Source organism: Nilaparvata lugens, chromosome Y, assembly GCF_014356525.2.
Source record: "Nilaparvata lugens isolate BPH chromosome Y, ASM1435652v1, whole genome shotgun sequence".
In the NCBI taxonomy this organism is placed as follows: Eukaryota; Metazoa; Arthropoda; class Insecta; order Hemiptera; family Delphacidae; genus Nilaparvata; species Nilaparvata lugens.
This window is the reverse complement of record NC_052519.1, coordinates 2,591,320-2,601,479: the sequence shown is the minus strand read 5'-3', so window position 1 is coordinate 2,601,479 and position 10,160 is coordinate 2,591,320.

Genomic DNA, 10,160 nt, shown 5'->3' with positions numbered 1-10,160 from the left:
TTAGTCGAATGACAATAATATTAGACTTAGTCTATTTATTATAGACTGATTTTCATTATTCTCTCAAACCAATAATATTTTCTTACTCCCGCCAACCTAAGTTTTTTAGATGCAATTAAAAATATTTATTTTTTATTTTTTTCAAATTATTATTTAATAAAACGCATTTTATTCCAATATATAATTATTACTAACGGTCTTTAAAATAATATTTATTTATTTCATTCATTTTATTTATATCTATTACGCTCCTTTTTAACATTCAACTATAGCCGCCTATAGGCTAGTCTGTATTTATGAGTCGAAGAGTAGATTATTGATGAGTGATTGACTAGCTATAAATGGGCTATTACTTTACTACTACTAGGCTTATAATAATGCATAAATACTTATTGAGTCTCTATGCTTATAATTATATTATTGATTCTGTATTGATACAGGTGTGTATGTATAGTTATTACGATTGTGTTTAATGTTATATCATAAGTTTTCTTTAACAAAATAGCATGTCTTGTCTCTCGTATAGATTCTGAGTGCACCAGGCGGCTCGGCTTGCTTCTTATGTATTAAGAGATAAGAGTAATGAGCGATTTTATGGCGCCAATCGATGCGTCTCCAATTGAATGCACGGAGTATGCAGATATTAATGATTTTTCTTTAAATTATTCCACATTTAGTTTTTCTGAAAACAGAGACTATGCCGGTTTCTCAGTGATCCACCAAAACATTAGAAGTTATAGAAGAAATATAGATGAGTTTACAATTATTCTACAGAGCCTCAAACATCGTTTTAGTTGCATAATATTGACTGAGGCATGGCTAAATGACGAGAGTGACCTCTTGGAAATCCCGGGGTATACGCTCCTCAGGTCGTATAATAGCCTCAACCAGTGCGATGGTGTGGTCGTATACATCGACTGTGATCTCTCAGTAACTTGCAGAGAGCTTCAGCTGGGCGGTCTGGCCACCTGTCTATCGATAAACTTTGACTGGAAGGGAACACTCTGTGAAGTCCTTGCGGTGTATCGAAGTCCCAACTCCAGCTTACCTCTTTTCTTGAATGCTCTAGATAATTATCTCAAAGAATCAAGGAATGGGGTAATGCAAATACTTGCTGGAGATCTAAACTGCAATATCATGAACGTTGTCCCAGGTTCCATAGAGGAAAAATTCATTGACGTGATGAATGAAGCAGGACTAACAGCATGCATAGACAAGGTGACAAGGCCGGCCAGCAACACTTGCATAGACCATTTTTTTGTTAAATTGCCACTATCATTTAATGCCTCAGCTGCTATTCTCCAAACTGCTGTGTCCGACCATTATGCCATATGTTTGAGTATTCTATCAAATAAGGATGTAAAAACCACAAATAAAGATCAGTATTTCTCAAAGGTAGATTGGACAGGAATCCAAAATGCTCTCTCATTACAGAATTGGGACTCCATCTGTGATGAATCTGATGTGAGTGTTGCAACACTCCTTTTTATAGAAACTCTTCAGAATACAATAAAATTAAATACTAGAAGAATTCATGTAAATGCAAGAAATAATAAGTTGAAGCCTTGGATTAGCATAGGCTTAATCCAATCAATCAGGCATAGGGACAAATTAAAAAAGAGATTGAACAAACAACCTTTCAATGCTAACCTGAAAAATGAATTCTTTCAATACCGAAATAGATTACACTCCCTGATCAAACAAGCTAAATTCAATTATTATAAAAACAAATTAGACGAAGTCTCAAACAATCCCAAGAAGTTTTGGTCAACTGTAAATGAAGTTTCTGGTAGACCTAATAAAAAGCTAGCATTTCCGGTCGATGTTTTCGCGCAGGATGGGCGGACTCAACAGAATGCTACCGATGTTAGCATCAATTTCAATAAGTTTTTCGCCTCAGTGGGGAAGAGCTTGGCCGACTCGCTAACTCCTATGGGTGAGCCAGAAATAAATGATTCCGATCATGCTGTCGAGTCCCTATTTGAATTCCAGCCTGTTACACAAGATGAGCTTAAGAACGTAATTGATAGCATGAGAGGTAATAGCGCCCCAGGCCACGATAGTATACCTGCTAGGGTAATCAAAGAAAACGTCCACATCCTCCTACACCCTATTCAACATTTAGTAAACTTGAGCTTCCAGGCAAGTAAATTTCCAGACATTCTGAAGATTTCAAAAGTAATTCCAATTTATAAATCAGGCACAAAAAATAATTACACCAATTACCGTCCCATTTCACTATTGTCTATAATTTCAAAAATCCTTGAAAGATGCGTAAAGATACAATTAATGCAGTACTTGAACAGACATAACCTTCTATCCACCTCACAATACGGTTTTCAGAAATCAAAAAATTCTTCTGATGCATTATTTGATTTATCTAAATATATTGCAGATAATATAAAAACGAGGAACAAAGTAATTATTACCTATCTTGACCTAGCAAAAGCATTTGATTCAGTCGACAGGGAGAAGCTCTTGACAAAACTGGAGATGATGGGTATCAAACAACCAGCTTTACAGTGGTTCAGGAGCTACCTGAAAGACAGAGTTCAATATGTTCAGATCAATGATAGTTTGAGTGGCCTGGAGCAAGTTGATTACGGGGTTGTGCAGGGGAGTACTCTTGGGCCTATTCTCTTCCTGATATATGTTAATAATCTACCACTGCTGAGCATCAAAAGTAAACTTTTTTTATTTGCTGATTATACGGCTGTGGTCTCAACTGGTAAATTATGGGACGACGCATACAGGAACGCTACAGCTGACTTGTCTAGAATTAAGGCCTGGTTTGACCATAACTCTTTGACTGTCAATATCAGCAAGACCAAGTACATGCCTATAGTAACCCGTAATCAGCAAGATCCAGGACACAAAGACCTGAAACTCCACTCATGTGGGGACTCTACTTCAATTTCCTGCAACTGTGAAAACTTAGAAAGAGTTAATCAATATAAGTACCTTGGGATAACAATTGATAACACCTTAAGTTGGAGTCCGCACATCCAGTTGGTGAAGCAGCGACTTAGAAGGCTACTGTATGCTTTTTCCCAATTGAGTCAAGTTTTGACTAAGAAGCAGTGTAAGACAGTCTATTACGCATACGTCCAGTCTATTATACAGTATGGCATACTGGTTTGGGGAGGCCTTCCTGCTACCCTCCTTGAACCGCTTGCGGTGTCGCAGAGACAAATTATCAAAACTGTTTTAAATAAGGAATGCCGATATCCAACAGCACAACTTTTTACAGAATTTACAGTTTTAAATGTAAGGCAATTGTACATTAAATCTTTATTGATCTACCTAAAAACTAATAAACTTAAAATTTTATCAGATATTTTACATACCTATCCTACACGGTATAGAACTAACTTCGGTTTTGCGACGCCGCAGGTGGTTCATGGAGTGGAGCTGAGGACACCTTTTTATTTGGCTCAAATGGTCTATCGTAATTTGCCCGCTGAGATAAGAACTGATATGGATGAATGCAGTGTGGCTGCATTCAAGCGTAAGGTGGAGGGGTGGCTATACCGCCTGGGCTGGGAGTCGTCAGAAAGCCTGCTTCAGTCTGTTTATTGGCACTAAGATCATCTCTATTAATTTGATGCTTTTGACGCTTTTTTTATACATAAATAGATTTTTTTTTCATTTTTGAGATTATAAATTTTCAAACTTACCTTTCTTCTCTTTATATTTACCACACACTTTATTTAATCGTTTATAGATTTACATAACTTCATTACTATATTCTTTTTAATGGTCACTGGGGAATCGGCTGGTTTCTGTTCCTCGGTAATTTTTTTTTATATATGAAAAGCTACCATTATTTTTTACAATAAGTATATACAAAATATATTTCACTTGTGCAATCTCAAGAATTTATTCATATTTCAATTCTCAAATCTGTATAAATGTTACTCTTATCAATATTATTGGCTGAATATGATTAAAACAGTAACAGAAGTGATAAGTGAATGTACAATATGTGAACGAGTCAAGTACGACAGATCGCCATATAAGACACAATTACAGTTGACGCCTATTCCAGATAGGCCCCATCATACAATCGAAGTTGATGTGTTTCACTACAACAAGCAAAAATATCTCACTTCAATCGACCGTTTTACTAAATTAGCCACAGCTTGGCCGCTGGAGAACAAGACGGCAAATTGTTTAATTGTGAATCTAATAAAACTGTTTGGACTGTATCAATGCCCGCAGGAATTAATTATGGATAGAGGAAAAGAATTCTGTAATAACCAAGTGAAAGCTATGCTTCAAGAATACGGAGTTGAAAGTCATTACACGACAACAGGCCATTCCAGATCACATGGAATGATTGAAAGATTACACAGCACGTTAACGGAACATCTACATCTTTTGGATGCTGATAAATCCATCGTCGGGGAGGAAGCAATGGCCAGAGCTATATTTGCCTATAATAATAGCATTCATTCTTCAACCGGCCTTACACCCCTGGAATTAATGGTACAACAGGAAAAACACGAACCAACCAGGAAGAAGATATGTGAAGATAAGGAAAACCGAGTCGCACGTCACAATGCAAAAGCAGAGGAAACTCAAGGAAAAATCCGAGTTGGCGATACGGTGTTCAAGAAGAATTATTACAAGCGAAGGAAATCGGATCGCCGATTCATAGGTCCATACATAGTTCGAGCCCTCTTAACAAGGGGCCGATTGAAATTGAAGAAAGAAGAAATTGAATTAAATTTCAAGGATAGTGAAGACTGGGGGGGAGTAGTTAGGCGAGCTACACTCTCCTTATCTGTTTACGTCTTCACTATCACCTGATAAGAGTTTGTTTTTGTTTTTCAAAATAAACGAGTGAGGACATTCTAATGTCAACTCTCGAGATAGAAACTTCGTTCTTTTTTATCAAAAAACCACTTTATTTCTCACTTATTTAACTTATATATATATATATATATATATATATATATATATATATATATATATATATATATATATATATATATTTATATATATCTACAACAGTCTTCAATTTATTGAAGGATTCCCATACATATAACTCACTCTGTATAAGATAAATGAACTCCAATAACTGAATTTCGCGTATTCGTGACGCATAAAACTGTACGCAGCTTACGCAGCTAAAACTGTACACACGAACCTCTATCCTGATAACTTTTCTTCACCACACTTCACAGTTGTAACGTCACATTCATTTGCCAATCACGGAAGGGGATAGGATGGGAGATGAATGGAATTTAATTATATATTTTATTTCTAGTTTTAGAAACTTAATTTTATCTTTTAATAAATTAGAAAATATTATTGTCTGTAAAAAGATGTTACGTTCTGGCCGGTTCGACCTATCAGCTGTGGGAGGAGCGCTGTCTGTTATCGGCAATTGGGAGATAATAGACTCAGGCCCGGTTGCACAAAAGCCGATTAAATTTTAACCGTGATTAAATTCACGAGAACCAATCAGAGAAAGCCTTTTTGATAAGACGGCTTCTCTGCTTGGTTCTCGTGGAATTAATCACGATAAAAATTTAACCGGCTCTTGTGCAACCGGGCCTGATTCTATTATCTCCCAATTGCCGATAACAGAAAAAAAGGCCTTATCTGATTGGTTCTCGTGGAATTAGGCCGGTTACAGAGTTCGACCGACCGTCAGTGCGTACGTCAGTTGCGCTTGTATTTTCCATAGAGATTCCATGTATCCGTACAGAGCAGGACTGACGGCACGCACGCGCACGGTCAGGACCATGCGTTTTATACAGCATACGAATACCGTCGGTCGAGCTCGTGCGCATCCGTTCCATCGGTCGACTGACGCGCTATTGAAACAAATAGAATCTTTCAGAGCTGTACTGATCAGTAGCCCGATCGCAACCTAACCAATGTGCTGACACCTCTGCACGACAATCAGCTGATATTGAATTGAATATCATAATGAATGAATTCAATTAATAATGTCATATTTGAATATTCAGAGTTTTTCTATACATTTCTTCAATCATTTCTAAATTTTTTATTGACAAAATCATATATTATTAATATTCTCTACATTATTTATTTGATCCGTAGCTTAAAGTGACTGCAAGTATTCCCAATGGTGATACAAGCTCGAAATAACTCATCAAAATTTCTGATGGAGATTCTGAGGTAGTTGAAAAATGTATCTTCATCCCAAGCAATGATGTATATAATGGTACTAAATTCCCTTTGAAATGCTCTTTGGGCGACCATCGGGTGAACTTGATATCTACGTCTTTTAATCTTTCGTTTACAAAGATAATAAGCTGCAATTAAACAATCTGTAAAGGCGTCCATTTTGTGAGTCGGAAAAACTGATGTATGGTCAGGATGGTGCATACGCACTGACGGTCGGTCGAGCTCTGAATGTGTAAAACTGATTCATCGATGCGTACGGTCAGGATGGTACATACGCACTGACGGTCGGTCGAGCTCTGTAACCGGCCTTAATTACGATTAAAATTAAACCGGCTTTTGTGCAACCGGCACTCAGAGGTTGGCGCCAACTTTCAAAATTCTATTGACTAATGTTGTGTGTTTTTATTGTGAAATATTCCGTGACACTATCAATTATAATAACTTATAATTTATGATACTAATGTTTTGTCAACTCTTTCACTCAGTCAGTTACCTTGGCCTTAAGCAGTTCAATCTCCTGGACAGGGCTCTGACCTCCAGCAAGGGCTTCTGAGCCGAGTATAACTTTTCCACATTGGCATACTTGGTTACAAAATACTTCTCGTAGGTGGGATAATCACCTGACGGAAAATCACTGAGGGCTGTTTCATTCTTACTCAAATCTGTCACAATGTACGCCTGAAAATCAAAATATTAATATTGTATTATTGAATTAAAATTTGAAATTGAATATTTGACTACACATGCTAAAGTTGATTTTGCAATTAGTAGAGATTCTACCCTATTCAATAATTCATTCAAATCCTTATTGTTATATCATATTAATTTTATAATATTGAGCCCGTTCTGGGAACATGGAATGTGGTAAATTGTCCGATTCACAATTTACCAGGTAAAATGTTCCGCGTCCCATGGGAAGAATTTTGACAGATTCCGTACCAGAAACTAGTTCCAGTTCCAAGTTCCTGCCCCACAGTCGAAGCCCGGTAAATTGTGACAGTTCAAACTTTCAGAGCTCTCATTGGTCGATTGAGTTGTGGTCTGCTTGCTTCTCTGCGCAAGCGATGATAGCTTGTTTGTTTACCATAGTATAGCCTTAGAATACATAACCAACAAAATGATGTTTAATAACCATTCGTTAAATGAATTTTTCTCTATAGAAAATTTGAGAGTAATGGAATGGAAGAAATGCACACTTTTCTAGACGGTAAGTTTGTAAAACACATTTTCTTCATTCACTCAGCTAGTAAACGACACATTTTGGTGTAAATCAACGTTATAAGTGCGCACCAAACGCTTGAACCAACGATTTTGAAATGGCGTTCCATGGAAACATTTTGCACTAGTCACGTGATTGAAAAATTTACCACTTTTTTCTTGTTCCCAGAAAGTACACATTGTTATATTATATTGTAATCAAGAGAACCAGAGTTCGAATCTCGACCGAGGCCAAAAGTTTTTGACCACAGCACAATCACATAGATACGGCCACCCTGTCTTTCGGAGGAGACAATAATTCGTCGGTCCCGACTAACAAAAAAGTAGTCGTCATCTCTCATCATCATCATCTCTCCCACTCATTACCCACGCACAAGCCTAAGAGCTTATGTGGGCAACACACTCAGTATTATTATTAGTTAAGTGCATCACTTTGATAGATTTTGAAAAGAGTTATTATTATTATTATTATTATTTTTAAGAGTAGTTAATATTTATTTGTATGAAAAGTTGCAATATATCTAATATAATTTAAGAAAGATATATGAGATATTTTTTATAATTATTAGAAACGTTTAGGAGATATGCACCGGTAAAAAGTTATCAATCTTGATAACCTATTCTACTTTTCAATTTGCTAATCTCAATGGTCACCTATGGCCCAACTCACACATACGCGACTCAGGTCGAGAAGAGACTCGACTCTAGTCGAGAGCATGTGTTTCCAAATGGTGACACTCAGACAAGTCGATTCTAGTCTCTGCGACACCACCCATTTGAAAACACATGCTCTCGACTAGAGTCGAGTCTCTTCTCGACCTGAGTCGCGTAAGCGTGAGTTACGCGTAAATGTTTTTTTCTTGACCTGAGTCGCGTAAGCGTGAGTTACGCGTAAATGTTTTTTTCGCTGCACAGAAAGCAGCTGTTTTCCAGTTCCTACGTAGATCTGAAAGACCTTGTTTGCAGACGACGTCAGAAAAGGGTTTCTTTTCCGGTCTAGGCCAGAAAGTTGTCTCTTTCCAGCCGCTCATGGAAGTAGTTAATAAGTCATCCGCTAGATCGGGCGAGTGTCCACTTTCATCAACAGCTGAAGTCGCCATGATTTCAGTTCCAGTTTCGAATCAAACTAATTCGCTTCGCAACCAGTCTTATTCAATTATTTATTGTTGATTATTACATTCCGAATTTTCAAAAATGCTTGAAGTTGACTGTGGTATTCCAAGTGAAATTTTAAAAGAATCTGAAATCCTGACTGCAAATCTTCTACCACTAAAATCAAGAGATAGGTACGATAGCTTAACGAGTATTCTTTATTTTGTATTCTTTATTTATTTTGTCAGCAATACCTGTAGTGTGGCGAAAAATATCGTTCGCACCACGGGCAAAAATGTTTTTCCAGCTCTCAATCTTTTCTAGTCCTCGGCCTACGGCCTCGGACTTGAAAACCGATTTCGAGCTGGAAAAATCTCATTTTCTGCTCTAGGTGCGAAATATACTATTTCATTTGAAGGCTACTCAGGGAAGCGACTGGAACAGTGGTCGTGATGTTTGTTATCTTATCGCTCAGATAAGTTGAGAGACGTGCGTCTGTTTCTCCCGTTGGACGGGTGACCACTTGAGGAGCCGACTCCGCTAAATATCACTTATGAGCTCCCCGTCTTTCTGAACACACCTTCTATAGCTATAGGTCCATCAATATCATCATAGTCATTCTTTCTACTACCTTATACCATAGAGAAACGATAGCATAAGTAGATATCCCATGGTATAGGGCGTTTATGTCGCAACTTTTACTGTTATCCCAAGCCGATAGTTCACGTAGTTCTTTCCCTTGCAGCTGTGTGACACTGTTATTCTCTCAAATTGTACCGTTCATACACTTTCACCCCAACAAAACAGTAAAAATTGACAATAGTCGACAGTAATCGGCTTGAGATAACAGTAAAAGTTGCGACATAAATTCCCTATACCATGGGATATCTACTTACGCTATTGTTTCTCTATGCTTATACTTTATGCGGAATTAACCTCTATTTAAATTAGGAAAATAAATGTATTCCCTGCTCTTGTATTCTACTCATTATTCTTGTCAAATAGCTGTTTTCATTCACCTGTCTGGGCAGAAAACCTCTGTACCAAGGTATTACTACAGAGTTCTTATAAATTTCCTCGGTGACAACAATGTCTTTCTGTCTTTCTTCAACCGGTGGTGAGATGATTTCGGGGAATTCCTGATTATCGCGAATCACACTCCAATTGATGACGGATCTTCCATTTTCTAGATTAGACAAGGATAGTAATATATATTATTATTGCGATGTTCAAGTAAAAGATATTATACAAGAAAGAGATTAACATATAAGACTAGCAGGTAACCCGTGCTCTGCAAGGGTCTAATAATTAAAAACTTGACGTATTTTGAAGAATTTTAGAATAGGCTTATAACCAACCTCGGTAAATTAAGAATCTATATGCAAAATTTCAAGTTAATTAGTCCAGTATTCCAAACGTGATGATTCGTCATTCGTCGTCAGATATTATACAAGAAAGAGATTAACATATAAGACTAGCAGGTAACCCGTGCTCTGCAAGGATCTAATAATTAAAAACTTGACGTATTTTGAAGAATTTTAGAATAGGCTTATAACCAACCTCGGTAAATTAAGAATCTATATGCAAAATTTCAAGTTAATTAGTCCAGTATTCCAAACGTGATGATTCGTCATTCGTCGTCAGATATTATACAAGAAAGAGATTAACATATAAGACTAGCTGGTAAC